At 40.9% G+C, this 16,432-nt stretch overlaps 1 protein-coding gene across 4 annotated transcripts in view; it reads left to right on the forward strand.

Annotated features, from left to right (window-relative positions):
• Positions 1-732: 732 nt before the first annotated feature.
• Positions 733-16,432, forward strand: part of Zbtb44 (zinc finger and BTB domain containing 44) — a 53,355-nt gene continuing 37,655 nt past the window's right edge. For all 4 annotated transcript variants that reach the window (XM_041656965.1, XM_041656966.1, XM_041656967.1 and 1 more), the window contains exon 1: positions 733-1,163. The gene's annotated coding sequence lies outside the window, so the exon portion shown is untranslated. The remainder of the gene's footprint in view (positions 1,164-16,432) is intronic.

Raw genomic sequence — 16,432 nt, forward strand, 5'->3', positions numbered from 1 at the left:
CTGTGTTGGGGAAACGAGAGAGACATGGGAGCCGATTTCTCTTTTTCTAGTCATCTCAGAACTGCACTTCCTGCCACGGTAATCAGAAAAATGCTAGGGCCACCTCACAGCACTGCGAGGATGCCAGGCGCACCATTACGCTCTGTGGGACCACTTGTAAGGGATCCCTGTCCATCATGGAGAAAGCAGGGCTCGCTAGGTTCTCAGCGGCCTTCGTGGCCACGCCTGGATAGGCCTCAGTTTCCACGTGCGAAAAAAGGCCACATGACCCAAACTTCTTTCCCGACAGAGAAGGGCTGGGGTGCTTTGCAGCTGCAACCACTAGAGAAAAACAGTTTCTTTACGTTTTTAGTTTCAAGGAAAACCAAACCGTCCTAACGTTTCCCTTGGTGCAGCTCGGGGCACGTCTACAGAAGGACAAACTGGACAAGCCTCATGGCGCTTGTGCACACGTAGAAGCACACAGACAAGTGCACAGACCGGGTCAAGGCCCCGCGGTGCTTCTGTGTCTGGCTGGCTCGACAGGCTAAGGACAGCTCGCTCTGCGCTTGCGCAATAGCCGCGCACCGCCTTCAGCCCGGACCCGCCCCTCCCCTTCCCCAGCCCGGCCGTCCGCGCGGAGCATTGTGGGACACAAACAAAGTGCCCCCAAACAGGCTGGAGTGAAACGAGCGGCTACGGCGGCGCCGGCCCGCACGCGCGCTGCGGCGGCTCCCTCCCAGCCTCCCCTCCCCTCCCCTCAGTCCCTTTCCCCTTCCCCACCCCGCCCCGCCGGGCCAGCGCAAGCCGTCGCCCGCCCTCGGCAACCGCCCCCAACGGCCGCCCGCGCGCCGCGGGCTGGGCCCCTCGCTCCTCCTCTCAGGCCCCGCGGGCGCCGGGCGCTCTCCTCCCCGCGCCTCGTACTCTCACACCTCGCGGGCACGCGGGCGAGCGGCGCCGCCATGCGCGCCCAGTTCCAGGCTGCACACTGGCCTAGGCGCGGCGGCCCGAGATAGGGTCCCCTGAGCCTCCCGGGGGAGGAGAGGAGCCAGCCGCGCGCTCCGCCCCCTCCCCCCGGGGTTGCCGGCGCCGCCGCCGCCGCCACCTCGCCGCCCCAGCCAGGCGGGGAGGAGGAGGAGGAGGAGCAGGAGCAGGCCTCCGGACCCCCGCACCGCTGCCCGCAGGTAACGGGGAGGGGAGGGCCGGCGGGAGGAGGAGGGAGACGGCGGGCCCGCCCGGGGACCGACACCACGCGTCGCCCACCTGGACGCGGGGGTCGGGGGGAGGAAGCCCGGTTTGTCACTCCGGTTCGTACCGGGAAACACCCCACAGGGTCCCCTCATTGTCATTTAATCGGGGAGGGGGGGCTGGCCTGGATCCCTGCGGACCTGAAGTAGTCACCCGGATCTTCTGAGGGAGCGGATTTGCAAGACAATCCGCCCCACAGCAAATGCGCTGCTGGCGGGGTGTTTGTACGCGCTCACCTGGTCTCCCCGCGAGCCCTAGACCTGTTTATTCCTCCCCTCCCGGCTGCTTCCTCCAGCCCCCCCCACCCCCCGTTTTTGAACGGCACTTTTCTTTTAAAAAGAAAAGAGGAAGAGGATGCAAACACACACCGCGCACACACACACACCTACCTGAGGATCTCTCTGTATCTGGTCATTTTACTGTCGGCCTAACAAAAAGAGGTTACCTGCAAGTGAAATGACGACTTAAGTTATAACCGATTAAAGGAAATTGCTTGTTGGATTTTTTTTGAACCAGAATCTATTGTAAACTGTGATGTTCGTGTACTTTCTAGTAACTTACAGAATTTAAGACCAAAACTTACTTTTTTAATATATAAGCATACTAATCTGTTGAATGTTTATAGAAAAAATTCTTAACTTCCGCTTATTATCATTTTATGCGTAGATAAGTTAATATCCAAAACAAACTAGATAATAGATACCAGAGGCTGGATAAAGATTTGATATTTGCTTTTGCCCTTTTGATAATTTTTGGTTTAAAAAAAATATAGATCTTGATTTTTTTTCTCATTCACATTGATTTCCAGCTGATTTATAATATTTGTATCTTTTGGAGTTTTCCACGTGCAATGTAAAAATGAATGTTTTCTTAATTTTTATTTTCTGATTTGATTTAATAAGGAGAACCAGATTTACTTTGTGCAACAGTGTTTTGCTTTTTATATGTGTAGTCTTAGTCTCAGAACCCGATGATGTAGGTAACTTTTGAATTTTATAGAAGAGACAGAAACTTAGTAACATTACTTGTAACTTGCCCTAGGTTATGCAAGTAGTAAGTTGACAATTGAACCCAGGTGTCTTTCTGCTCGTCCTCTAGCAGTGATATTATTTCATTTATGGCCTGAAAGTTTTCAGTTTTACACAGTTGTCTGGAAAACACAGTGGCCGTATTAGTACCAGATTCAGTATTCAATGTTTCTTCCTATATTGCATGTTTTGTTCTTGTTGAGACAGTGTGCCTCCTCCTGTTTCTTAAATATTTCCTAAAAATACCAAGTCGATAACAGTGCCCATCAAATTTTTTGTATTGAAATGTCCTCAATAGTCCCAAAGTATCTCCACAGCTGTAGCCAATCGAGATTCCTGTACTGCATTTGGTGATTATGTGTATTTAGTCATGCCTATTGTTAAAGAGGGTAATACCCAGACTATCCATGGGGAGGGTGCACTTAACTGACCAAACCAGTTGTTTTTTGTAAAACATTTGAGCCGTGACCTTGTCCTCTGAGTGTCATTTTATTTACTGCTCTTCTTTTTAAGTGAAAGTTTGATTCCAGACCTGCCCAACTGTGTTTGCATAAGGCCAAGGATATCTATGAATACAACCCAACACAAAGTTGTAAACTGAAAATATTAGGTTTTTGTGTGGATAACATGGTTGTGCGGTCCTTTGAGAACTGTAGATAAAGATAGTATCTTGTCAAGAGATTGAACATCTCTGGAACAGAGATTTCATTGGTTTAAAGTCAAGAATGCTTAAATAGGTGATGCCCTATGCTCCAATTGTATGTGTTAGGAGTTGGTAGTGTTTGAACACCACACATTTGACGATGTTAAATAGAATCACTTGATTAAAGGGGTGACTGCAAGGTCTTTTGTAAAGGTGTGGTTTGACATTTTGATTATATGTGGTCTTAAGATAATAATGGACAGGAAGCAAGTAACTTATTTCTGACTACTTTCCTTAGTGATTTTTAGCTCTTAATTATTTTATTGAATAATCTCTGAATTTTCTTTATTAAGTATGAACTAAATTCCTAAAAATGCAGATTAAATGCTTGATTTTATCACCTTAATTGTTGGTTAATTTTAAAGATCTAGGGAAATTGTTATCCTAATGAACATACACATATATATATATATTTCTTCGTTTTGAGGGGGTTATTAAACCATTACGGACTTGAGAGTTGAGGGAGTAGTACCACCAGGGAATTTATTAATTTTATAACCAATTAGGATCCTTTTTGAGGGCCACATTGTCACCAGTTTGGATATAAGAACCCTTTCAAACTGGCTACAGTGTCTTCTTTATCTTGAAGCACTTTCTTGTAAAAGGTACCCAAGGCTGCTTTTTCTGTGCCATCTGGAAAGGGCTGTTTATCCAAGGAGTCTTGGTCTTTTCAATGAGAAATGATATATATAAAAAGATCCGAAAGTTTGGCATAATCGTTGCTGCCAGAGAATTACTGTTTCTAGACTTGTTTGAAAGGATAGAACTAAGAATTTACTTAGGGTCTCACTCTGGAACTCAAAGACATCCTTCTACCTCTGCCTTTCAGGTGCTGGGATTAAAGGTGTGTGCTGCCACACCCAGCCATTTTGCATTTGTTTAATCCTGAGTTCATAGTGATATAGCCAATTCAAATTAGCAAGACAGACTTTGTCATCTTTGATTCTACTTTATCAAAAATGAATTTTGGGGGGAGGGGTTGAGACAGGGTTTCTCTGTAGCTTTTGGAGCCTGTCCTGGAACTAGCTTTTGAAGACCAGGCTGGCCTCAAACTCACAAACTCACAGAAATCCATCCACCTTCCTCTGCCTCCCGAGTGCTGGCATGTGCCGCCATCGCCTGGCCTAAAAGTGAAGATATTGCTAACAAAAGTATGTTTGCTTTCTGCTCTATTTACAATTTAAAAATTGCAATACTAGTACTACTGATTCTTATTAAAATGAAGATTTATTTTATGATTTGTTTTCTAAGATTTAAACATTTTTGTGTGGGGGTGTTTTGTGTACTTATTTGTCTGTGTACCATATATGTGCCTGTTGCCCTCAAAGGCTGGAAGAGGGTGTTGGAACCCCTGGAACTAGAGTTACAGTTGGTTGTGAGCTGCCGTATGGGTATTGGGAACTGAGCCTGGGTCCTCTGCATGGAAGCAAGTAGTCTTAATTGCTAAACCATCTTTCTAGCCCCAGGATTTTAGTTTTGAATGTATAAAATATATGCATAGTTCTAAAATAATGCTGTAAAAACTATGCCTTTAGTCAGGCGGTGGTGGTGCACGCTTTTAATCCCAGCACTGAGAAAACAGGCAGGCTGATGTCTGTGAGTTTGAGGCCAGCCTGGTCGACAAGAGCTAGTTCCAGGACAGGCTCTAAAGCCACAAAGAAACCCTGTCTTGAAAAATAAACAAACAAAAAACAATACCTTTAGAAACTACACTTAAAGCTGGGTCTTTCATCCCAGTACTCAGGAGGCGGAGGCAGGCCAATCTCTGAGTTCTAGGCCAGCCTGGTCTACAGAGCAAGTTCCAGGACATACTTCAAAGCGACATAGAAACCCTGTCTTGAAAAACAGACAAAAAAAAAAAAAAAACCTTCAGAAAACTTCACTCAAGGGCCTAGGTAGAGGCTCTAGTATTATCAGAAATCGAAATCAAAACCTTGGCTCAAGTGCCAGAGGGTTAGCAGTAGGATAGGCTGAAGTCACATAGTACTACAGTTTTACAGCTGCATTCAGATGTCTTTGGCTAATCTTCAGAAATTTGCAGAGTAGATTTGAAGCCTGCTATTCCAGGTGTCATATATTCATGAAAGAAAAACTGCAGTTCTTACTTGAAAAACGTTCTGGGGAATAGGAGTAGCTCTGTGGATAAAGTACCTGCCACAGCAAGTGTGAAGACCTGGGTTCAACTCCCTAGTACCAGTGTGTGGAGAAGTTGGAGCCCAGGATTTGAGGTGTGTGGAGAAGTAGCAGGATCCTAAGACTTGCTAGACAGCCAGTCGAGCCAGTAGATGATCTCCAGGAAAGTAATAGAGGAAGACAGGAGACTAACCTTGTACCTTCCTTGTTCCCCACTCAAATCATCCTTAAAGCTGAATATATTTGATAGAGGTTTGTGAATATTTGCTTTTATACTATACAACAAAACTGGCTGCATATGCTGTCTGCAGATGTAAAGGTCGTTTGGACACATGATCAGTGAAGATAACACATTTTATTTGGACTAGATAAATTTTGTTAAAACTCATAATTATGTGGAATGAAATACTGTGTCCATAGTTTTCAGAGGAAGCAGTGGTTGTCTAAAGTATAGCCATGCAGCAGCTATAGCTTATTGTAGTATGCTGTGTGGGCTAATCTGATTGTAATTACTAGCCATTGTTGCACCTTTCCTGTGCTAAATATTTTGTAAATTATCTCAGTTAAGGCTCATTTTAACACTTATGATATTTTTTTACTAGTGTTTTATTTTGCAAGTAAAACCGATAGCTAGAAGAATTAAATGACATGTCTAAGATGTCACAGCTAGTGAGTGGCAGACCCAGGTTTCAAATTCAAGTGTCTTTTCAGAGTTAGCACTCACCTAGTTGCTGTACCTCACAACTGAGTGTAACAAGTTAAGACAATGAACTTATTTCCAGAACTATATGTAAGGAACCACATGACTTAAATTATAGTGTAGGAACACTGAAATTGTAGGCCAGAAGTCACAAGTATTTGTCATATCTATTATAAGTCCTTAGATTTCCCTTCTAAGAAATTTGGGAGTCCTGACCCTGTGTCAAGAATGTTTGTAAGATAAGATTTTATTTAAAGGTATCAGAAATCAAGATGAATTGGTAAGTGGATAGGTTTGTTTTTAAAAAAAAAAAAATTAAAAAAACGGGAAATTATAGTTAAGGGAGTGATTAAACATCCTTTTTTTTTTTTTTTTTTTTTTTTTTTTGAGACAAGGTTTCTGTAGCTTTGGAGCCTGTCCTGGAACTCACTCTCTCAGCCACTTGTCTTTTCCTCCTGAGTGCTGGGTTAAAGGAATGCTCCACCACCACCCAGCTAATGTCAGTTCTTATTAGAATCCAAGGCTGTAGCTCAGAGAAGAGTGCTGCCCAACAGGTGGGGTTCCGGCATCGTGTAAACTGAGGTAGTAACAGACATGGTGAGCCTGTAATGCCAGCACTCCAAAGGTGGAGGAAGCAAGAGGATCATTCTAGACCTAAGCCAATTTAGGTCATCCTGGATTGTTGCATGAGATCCTGTCTCAAAATCTCAAAACTACAATAGGATTTGAGTTCTTCAAGACAAAATAAACAACCACTCCTCACCTCCAATATTATGGCAGTTAACACAGAGACTCACACTATCCCGCCAAACACAACCCAGTCACTGTACAGAAACTAGGAGATGTGATATACTTAGCCTTAAATGAGACATATAGTATTACTTCCAAGGCTTAGGATCTCCTAGGAAGAGGGGCAGAAAAATTGCAAGAGCAAGTCAAAGGTGGTGGCCGACTTCAAGGAAATAGTACTTTCTGCACACAACAGGGTTTCTGTTCACATACACTCAGTGATTGTGATAGCATGAGTAAGACCTGCACAAGATCAGGCCAGACAAAATTCCTGCATTGTGGGAATGGGTGTAACAAGTCTTTGTCCTGACAGCCAACTCCCAAATAACAACATGGAGACTTATTAATTGTGAAAGTTCAGCCTTAGCTTAGGCTTGTTTTTAACTAGCTCTTAAAGCTTAAATAAACCCATTACTACTAATCTACGTGCTGCTATGATGCATGTGGCTTTTAATTCTTCTGTATGTCCTGCTTCCTCTGTGTCTGACAGGTGAGCTCTCTCTGGAAGTCCCACCTATACCTCCTGCCTAGCTATTGACCATTTAGCTTTTTATTAAACCAGTCACAATGACATATGTTTACACAGTCTAATAAAATATTTTACAACAAATGGGCAGTGGGGATGGGCACAAAAATCCTATGATAAGCCGAGGAACCATTGATATTTGATAGTTGTTGAGAGAGACAAAGTTGATTTTCTATAATGTTAAGACTCCTGGTAGATTGACCACACTACAGGGCAGATCTACATGCAAGAGTAAGTTGGGCAACATAATTGGATTCATGGAAAAACGGGGAGAAAAGGAAAATTCAAAGTTAGGTAGGCAAGGGAGTTGAGGGTGGCTATGAAAAGAGTTGGTATAAATATGATCAAAATATGTGACGTTCTCAAAGAATTAAACATACAGTTTTTATCCCAGTATTGACAACTACTTAAAAATCAGTAAGATACAGTATCCCCCGTGTCTTTATGTACAGTAATCCCCTGAAACTTCTAGTAAATCTTTATAGATTTTTTAAAAAGATTTATAAGAAATTATATTGGGGGAGATGAGTATGTAAGCTTAGGTGAGTGTAGTTATAAGTAGTTGTGAGCGTCCTAACATAGATGATAGGAGCTAAACTCGGGTTCTCAAGCATCAAGGGTTAAGAGGGCTCCTATGCACTGAGCCATCGCTCTAGCCCCTTTCTAGACTATAAAGGGAGTTTCCTCATTGCTTAAGAGGCTCTTAATTAAGTACCTAACAATAATTTTTAATGCCCTTATAATTATTACATATATCAAAAACAATTTCTCCCTGTGGTTTCTTGATATTTTGTAGAATGCAATTCATATAAATTTATGGGATAGTTTTATATGCCTCTACATTCAAATAGTTCTCCCACTAAATAAGGATTGGTTAATAATTGGGTTAAAATAAAAGTCTCGGGGAAGTTGTTTGTTGTTCTTTGTATTAAACTTTGTTTTACCTTATAAGCTGAAAATCTTTAGACTTAGTCACAGGTAGGTTTTTGGTATTAGCAATGTTGGCTGAGATTGGGTTTTATTATGTAGTCTAGACTGTTTGGTAACTCAGTATGTGTGCTAGGCTATCCACGAACTCCTGACAGTTCTTGTACCTCACTTTCCCCAGTGTTGGGATTGGAGGTATTATACCACTATCTATGCTTCAGTTTACTCAGTAGTGACTGCATGTATATTTGCCTTTAAAAATACAAAGAAACATTAGGTTTGCATTATACTTTTGCCTGAATGCTACATTAATATCTTTATTTAACATTACTGCCTCAGATGTTTTTTCTTGGCCAGCAGTTTTACTTATTCCTTATTCTGGAGTAAATCCTGGTTTCCAAGAGGCCAAAAGTAGGTGTCGAATCCCCTAAAACTGGAATTATAGGCACTTGTGAGTCATGTGAGGGCTAAGAACTGAACTTAGACCCTGAAAGAGCAAAAAAGTGTTCTTAACCACTGAGCCATCTCTTTAGCCACTCTGAATTTTTAAAAAAAGTTTTTCTCCTTACATTTTATTTTCTTCACTGATAAAATTGAGATTCTAAATGTCTATCTCAAATGATTATGTGAAAATGAAATCATGTACTATGAAAAAATACTTTAAACATTACTAGGCACTTGTTATTAATGATTATTGTTACTGTTTTCAATAACAGAATCTTCTTTTTAAGTTTATGAAATATAGCTTAAATGTAACTCAAAAAGCCTTGGGTCATTCCTGCTACCGATGTTGGCTCTCTGATTTAAATTGAGTTATCAGTGGCTCCTTGCAGTCCTTCTGATTTGGATTGGTTGATTGGTTGGTTGGTTGGTTGGTTTGGGACAGTCCTGCTGTAGTGTCCATACTGGCCTGTGCAGCAGTCCTCCTGCTTGAGCCTCCCAAAAGCTGGGATTACAGGCACTTAAATGTATGTCTGTTTTGCTTGAAAGTGTGTCTACACCACATGTGTGCCTGGTACAGGTGGAAATCAGAAGAGGGCATCGGATGCCCAGGGCCAGTCACCCTATCCCCCTCTTTGCCTGCAACTTTCAAATCAGATGTGAGCACTTAGCTACTGCTCCACCATCATGCCTACTTGCCTACTTACCACTGTGCTCCCCTCAATGATGGTCATGGAGTAACCCTCTGAAACTGTAAGCAAGCCCCCAATGTACCCTTTTATAAGCTACCTTGCTCATGATTTTTTTTTTCACAGCAGTAGAACAATAACTAAGATACACTGTAAATGGAAAGTGACATAGAAATAGAAGGGATTGCTAACATTTGGGGTAGAGAGCAAAAGAGTAGAATTTAACCTGTTGAGAACATTCAAGTACAACTTCCCAAAAGAGTACCAGAGGTTGAGAACTAGAAATGCATATGTTGTATTTAAAGAATGAGGAACCAGAGTAGGTTTTGCTGAAGTAGAATTCATATTAGAGTTTATGGAGAGAGAAATGGGAGCCTAAAGCATCTAAAAGGAGAATGGAGCAGATAGTGTGTATATGAGTGAGAAAATGTAGCAGACTCAAGGTTCATATTACTGGCCTTGTGATGTTTCCCCTCCCTTCTTTCTTTACTTCTTTCTTTACTCCCTCCTTCCCTCCCTCCTTACATTGTGTGTGTGTGTGTGTGTGTGTGTGTGTGTGTGTGTGTGTGTGTGTTCTGTACATATAGGTGTGCCTATGGAGCTCTGAGGACAAAAGAGAGAAGTTGGTTCTCTTTTACCATATGGGTCCTGGGAATTGATCATCAAGCTTGATGACAGGTGCCTTTATCCATTGAGCCATCTTGCCAGCCCACATTTCTTCTGAGTCTCCATTTCCTTGTTAGTATAGTAGGAAATAATGATTCTTATGTTAATAATCTTGTATCTTAAAATTAGTATTAAATGCTCTAGCCTATGAAAAGTGCTGCAAAGCACCAAGGGTTAATAGTTGTTTAATGTGCTAAAACATGAGCTAATGTCTGAACTCCAGTGATTGTTTTATTTAAGTAACAATAGAGAATTTAAGTTTGGGTAAACTCAACACTCAGGATACTGGTTTTTTGGGGGGGAGGGGTTGTTTGGTTGTTGTTGTGTTTTTGTGTGTGAGACAGTTTCTCTCTATGTAACTCTGGCTGTTCTGAAATTTGTTATTGTAGACCAGGCTGGTCTCAAAATCACAGAGATCCTTATGCCTCTGCCTCCTAAGTGCTGAAATTAAAGGCCAGTACCATCATCCCCTGCTAGATACTGTTTTAAGTAGTCTTAACATACTTGCAGTATAGAAAGGAATTTGGTCAGGGCTGGAGAGATGGCTCAGAGGTTAAGAGCATTGCCTGCTCTTCCGAAAGTTCTGAGTTCAGTTTCCAGCAACCACATGGTGGCTCACAACCATCTGTAATGAGGTCTGGTGCCCTCTTCTGGCCTACAGGCATACACACAGACAGAATATTGTATACATAATAAATAAATATTTTTAAAAAGGGAATTTGGTCTTAATGAACAGGTCTATGTTGAAAGGAAAGAAAAAGAATTGTATTAATTTCTAGAAGGAAAAGAAAAAGAATTGTATTAATTTCTAGATTATTACAAATTGCATAATTTACAGTCACATCTAATACTTTTCCATAAAGGTGACACTAGTAAATACAGATTAGGTAGGATCAGGACATTGGTGGGAAAGTATTTCTATTTTTGTTTTTGTTGTTGCTTCCTGGAGACAACTAAGTGACATCATACACTTACGTTCTCACATTTTCATTTTGCCATTCTTACACTAGCTCATTGATGATTACAAGAGACTCCTGATTCTCAATCTTAAATCCAGAGATGAAAGCACTCAAAGGGCTTGTTTTGTGCTGTACTCTCTTTTTTTTTTTTTAAGCCAAGAGATTTAACTGAAGTTCTAGTTTTCTTGGCCAGATAAACATTTTTTACAGCTAAATTGAGAATCTGTTGAGGTCTGTACCTCTGCCCAATAATACAAACATGTCCTTCCTTTATGACGTTTTAAGTGTTAAATGACAGAACAGACTATTTGAGCACTTGTCATGAGACACTAATTTATTGTTCATCAGGCACTGGTTAGTGGTTAATGTTGTCTGGGGACTCTTGTGGGGATCTCTAGAACTTCTAAGAATCACTGAGGTCAAAGCAATTTCATAACAGTATTTTATTATTATTATTTGCTTTTCAAGACAGCGTTTTTCTGTGTAGCACTGACTGGCTGTTCTGGAACCTGCTTTGTAGACAAGGCGAGAGCCTCAAACTCAGATTAGTTTGCCTCAAAGATATGTGAGTGGTGACCATCTGGCTCATAACAGGATTTAAATTCTCTTTACAGCTTTCTTTTTCTTTTCCTTTCCAGAACTAGCCATGGTAGGTAGTACATACCAGTAATTACAGCATTTGGGAGCCTGAGGCAGAATTACTAGCTTAGTCAGAGCTACAGTGTAAGCTCTAGGACAGCCTGGGCTAGAGTGAGACCTGCCTTCCAGAACAAAATCAACCAACAATAGAAAATTCTGTGAAACAGCAGTGTGCAAGTGCAATGGAAGAATTCTACTGATTTCCAATAACCAGAATCAACATCATCACACTTTCTATCTCCCCTTCTTTTGTCTGAGAATTTTTTTTTCTTGAGCACTGGCTGCTCTTTTTTTTTTTTTAAGGTTTATTTATTTATTATGTATATAGTATTCTGTCTCCATGTATGCCTGCAGGCCAGAAGAGAGCGCCAGATCTCATTGCAAATGGTTGTGAGCAATCATCATATGGTTGCTGGGAATTGAACTCAGGGTCTCTGGAAGAGCAGCCAGTGCTCTTAACCACTGAGCCATCGCCCCAGCCCGAAAACATTAAAAAAAAAAAAAAACAACTATTTTATGAGGTGGGTGGTGGTGGTGCTCACCCTCAATCCCAGCACAGAGGCGGGCCTCTGCAAATTCAAGGCTGGTGTGGTCTACAGACATTCCAGGGCAGCCAGATCTACACAGAAACTAGTCACAAACCAGACAACAATGAAGTTCTTTTGTGTTTACATGTGATAGACTTGTTTTTAACTGAATCATTTTTTCCATATTTATATTGTGTGAGTGTAGGTGTGTGTGTGCTAGTCCGATCAGCTTGCAGGAGTCACTTGTCTTCATCTACAAGGTGGCTCCTGGGGATGGAACTCAAGATGTTTTCAGGGGTGGCAGCAAACACCTTACATGCTGAGCCCTCACACCAGCCCTGAATCTTTTTTTTTAATTTGCATGTTTTAAATTATAATATGGGAGGTTTTTGAAATACGCATTTTACATACACTTAAGAGTGTAAAGAGACAACAGAGTCTGAAATCTGACTGCTAGGGTTAATGTCATCCTCGCAGCATACACCAGAGTTTGTTTCTTGTTATTTTTCTGTCTTGATTATCAATGTACATACCATGGCTTCATACGCTGTAAGGGTTCTTGAGGGTATTTCAGTCATTCTTGCTTTTTAGTATTTGTCCCATTGATAGGGCAGCGTGCTTAATTCCCCCCATTCTTTGTTAATCTAGCTATTTCTGTACTTATTTGTTGTAATATGAGCAGCGGGGCTGCGTCCCCAGCACCCCGGCCGCCTGCTAGCTTATGCCTCGAAATAATTACACGGACACTGTATTCTTTTAAACACTGCTTGGCCCATTAACTCTAGCCCTTACAGGCTAATTCTCATATCCCGATCAACCCATCTCTAATAATCTGTGTAGCATCAGTCTTACTGGGAAAGATTCTAGCCTACGTCCATCCTGGGTCTGAGCTTCATGCGTCTGCCTCAGAGAGCAGAGCTATTGCGTCTGCCCGGGAGAGGGGAGCATGGCATCTCTGAGCTCACTTCCTCTTCCTCCCAGCATTCTGTTCTGTTTACTCCACCCACCTATGTTCTAACTATCAGGGCAAGCAGTTTATTTAATTAACCAATGACCTTCCTCCATTACTTATTTCAATCAGAATGTCCTGTTTTTGTTTGTTAACATTTTTTAGCATTTTTACTGGTTTTGTGCCCACCAAGCATGATGGATTTTTTTTTTTTGTAAAGATTTTAAAACTAAGCGCAGAACAAAGCAGTAAAGATCAGAAATCCAAGAAATAGATGGCATTATAAGTTCATTATTATTGACTGGACATGCTAACACATACATATAATACAAACTCTCAAAATGAGACTGAAGGTCTACCAGATAGATGTTTAAGGCAAGCATGGACTATATAGTAAGTACCAAGCTAGATGGGGGCTGCATAACAAGACTGCCTCAAACAACAACAAAATTTTGTTATTTCTTAGTAGTAGACACAGTTAATACTCTTTCTCTGGAAAATGGCTTTATCGTTAAACGTAAGTAGAAGATAGTCCTTAATCTGAAATTTTGGCTATAAAGGAAAATACCTGAAGGATGGTTTCCAGGTTTTGGTAGGTTAGGTTGGAGGATTAAAAATGAACAGTTTGCTTAATCCGCAGCTTGACTTTTGCCCTTTGAGCTACTCATGATAAGCTATAAATGCCATAAAAATTTTAAGAGAAAGACCAGGTTTACATAACTTTTGTTGTGTATATTGTTAAAATTGTACTATGTGGTTTTTGTTGTTCATTTCTTTCCGGTTAGGTCTGAATAATAGGGGTCAGTTCTATTACTACACATGGCTTCAGGCATCCACAGGGGCTTTTATAGCCTCAAATAAGAGGGAACTATTACTCTTAGATTTTAATCTGAGTGGCTGGGCAGTTGAAGACATCCATCATTAGAGGAGCCCATGCCTGTAATCCTAGGAGAGACTCACGGAGAAAAAAATAAACCTGAAGCCAGTCTGGGACTCAGTAAGTCCTGTCTCAAAAAAAAAAAAAAAAGAGGAGTATGAAGAGAAATTGTGTAGCAAAATGTTAGCTCAGTTTTAGATACTGAATTTGAAATGTGGCAAACACATGCAAGTGGAATTATCAAGGTCTCTCACTGGTCACTAGAAGCCCAAAATTGAAGTTCAGGAAGGATGTTGGAGATTTGAGATTGATTTGATCAGACATCGTCAAATCTACCATTGTTTACTCATTGCTGTGCCATATCTTTGTGTGTGTCCTGTGTGCTAGCACTTGGATACTTTACTTATATTCATTTCATTCCTATACCTAACTTAAGTCATCCAGCTTCTTTGGTAATACAGTGATGATTCAGGGTTATCCAACTACAAAACTCTTTTTGTTTTTGTTTTATTAAACTAGGCGTTGAATCTGGGGATTCATACATAGCAAACACTGAATCATTGAGCTATAACCTCAAACCATTTTTACTTTTATTGTAACACAGGGTCTTATTAAATTGTCCAGGTTATCTTTGAACATTCTGTAACTCAAATATATGTGATCCATCTGTCTTTTTCCTACTGGCTAATTTTATAGGAAGTGAAGGAGTCTTGCTACATTTGGGGTACTACAAAAAGACTGTATTTTTAAATTAAAGTATAGTAATGTACTAAAGGCTTGATGGATAATCCTTAGTCTTTTAAATGGACAGATAACGGAAATGTCTGTCATGGCAGATCTAGAATTAGAAACTTTAATTGGAATTGAAGAATAGCTATGATTTAAGGTACATACAGTTTATTGGGAAGACTTGAGGTAATAAGTTTCTAAGAAAATAATTGAAGTTAGATCAAGTGGCATGTTCCTTGACCCTCGAAGCTAGGTTCTATAAACATGCCTGGGAGCTCAGATGATTAAGATAGACACAGTACTGTAAAGCAGGAATCAGACGAGTTGTGTAATTTGATGGAGACATGTCAGCAGTCGGATAAACAGTGCATTCATAATATATAGAATGGTTGAGAAGGCAGGCCAGCTAGTTCATCTCTGTAGGGGAACAGTCAGAGCAGGGATGCAGCATGGGAGAAGGGACAAGGTGACTGCAGAACGTGCTTTTTGTATGTGCTGCTTAACAAAATGTTAACCTTTTGTCAATATTCCTGCTTGGACCAGGAGAAGACCTTATCATTTCATGAGTCTAAGGCATTGGAGTTATTAACTTGGCCATGCTCCTATCATGAATACTCATTTACACAGGAGTAAACTCACTCTCCAAAGGCATGAGCCTGTTCTTGTCCAGCTACTAGGGTTGCTAAAGCAGCATAATCTCTTGAGTCACTTTAGTTTTAGTTTTGCTTTTGAGACAGGGTCTAGCTACGTAACCATTTCTCAGTCCTGCTCAGCCTCACGAGTGCAGGAATTATAGGCATGCACTACTATGCTAGACTGAGCCCAGGAGTTCAAGGCCAGATTTAGCAATAAACAAGATCCAATATTTAAAATAAAATTAAAGGGACTGAAGAGTTGGCTCAGTAGTTAAAAGCATTTGTTCTTACAGAGGACCCGGGTTCAATGGCAGTGCAGGGCAGTCTATAACTCCAGGGAATCTAACACCCTCTTCAGACCTCTGTGGGCACCAGGCATGCAAGCAAAATACTCATGCACCTAACAAGAAAAAAAAACAAATCTAAAAAAAAAAAGTTTAAAAATAGTTTTGTTTTGTATTTCTAGACAGAGTTTCTCTGTGTAACCTTTGTTGTCCAGGAACTCACTTTGTAAACTAGGCTGGCCTCACTCAGATCTACTTGCCTCTGCCTTGGTGCACCACTACTGCATGACAAAATAAATACATGTTTTTAAGAGGCTTTTTTTGTAGTTTTCATTTTCACTTGCAGATTGAAAAGTATTTCTCTGAGACACTCAGACAGTCTTAGGTGCTACTGTCTGGGTCTTCATAATCACTTTTCCTTACTTGGTTTTCAAGCAGCAGTACTACATAAGAGAGCTTTTAGAATTCTAGCCCAGGCTGTGGCTGTGGCTCAGAGGTACTTGCCTAGTGTTCTGTGGTGTTTGACTTGATCCCTATCACTTCAAAAGTGACAATCATTATTCTAGCACAACAATAACTTTTTTTCAGTCTTTTGTTTTGTGTTTCATTCAATATTAGTGACCTTTAATATTTTTATTTTTATTATTATTATTATTTTAGTCTTGGTTTTTCAAGACAAGATTTCTCTGTGTAACAGTCCTGGCTGTCCTGGAACTCACTCTATAGACCAAGTTGGCCTCAAACTCACAGAGATTCGCCTGCTTCTATCTCCCTAGTGCTGGATTAAAGGCGTGCGCTACCCCAGCCCCCCCCCCAAACTTATTATTTTAAAAATGTCTTACTGAGGATCAAAAGTAGGACCTTTCACATGGAAGACACTATGACACTTACCACACTAAGCTAACTCTCCAGCCTCTTGTAGTACACCATTTTGTTATAGGACTTGCCTAACTTTGCAACAGCTTGATAGTTTTAACTAAAAAAGACAGTATTGTAACAAGCCC

This window comes from Microtus oregoni, unplaced genomic scaffold (genome assembly GCF_018167655.1).
Source record: "Microtus oregoni isolate MIOR12 unplaced genomic scaffold, Mior012 000008F_ref0000371, whole genome shotgun sequence".
NCBI lineage: Eukaryota > Metazoa > Chordata > Mammalia > Rodentia > Cricetidae > Microtus > Microtus oregoni.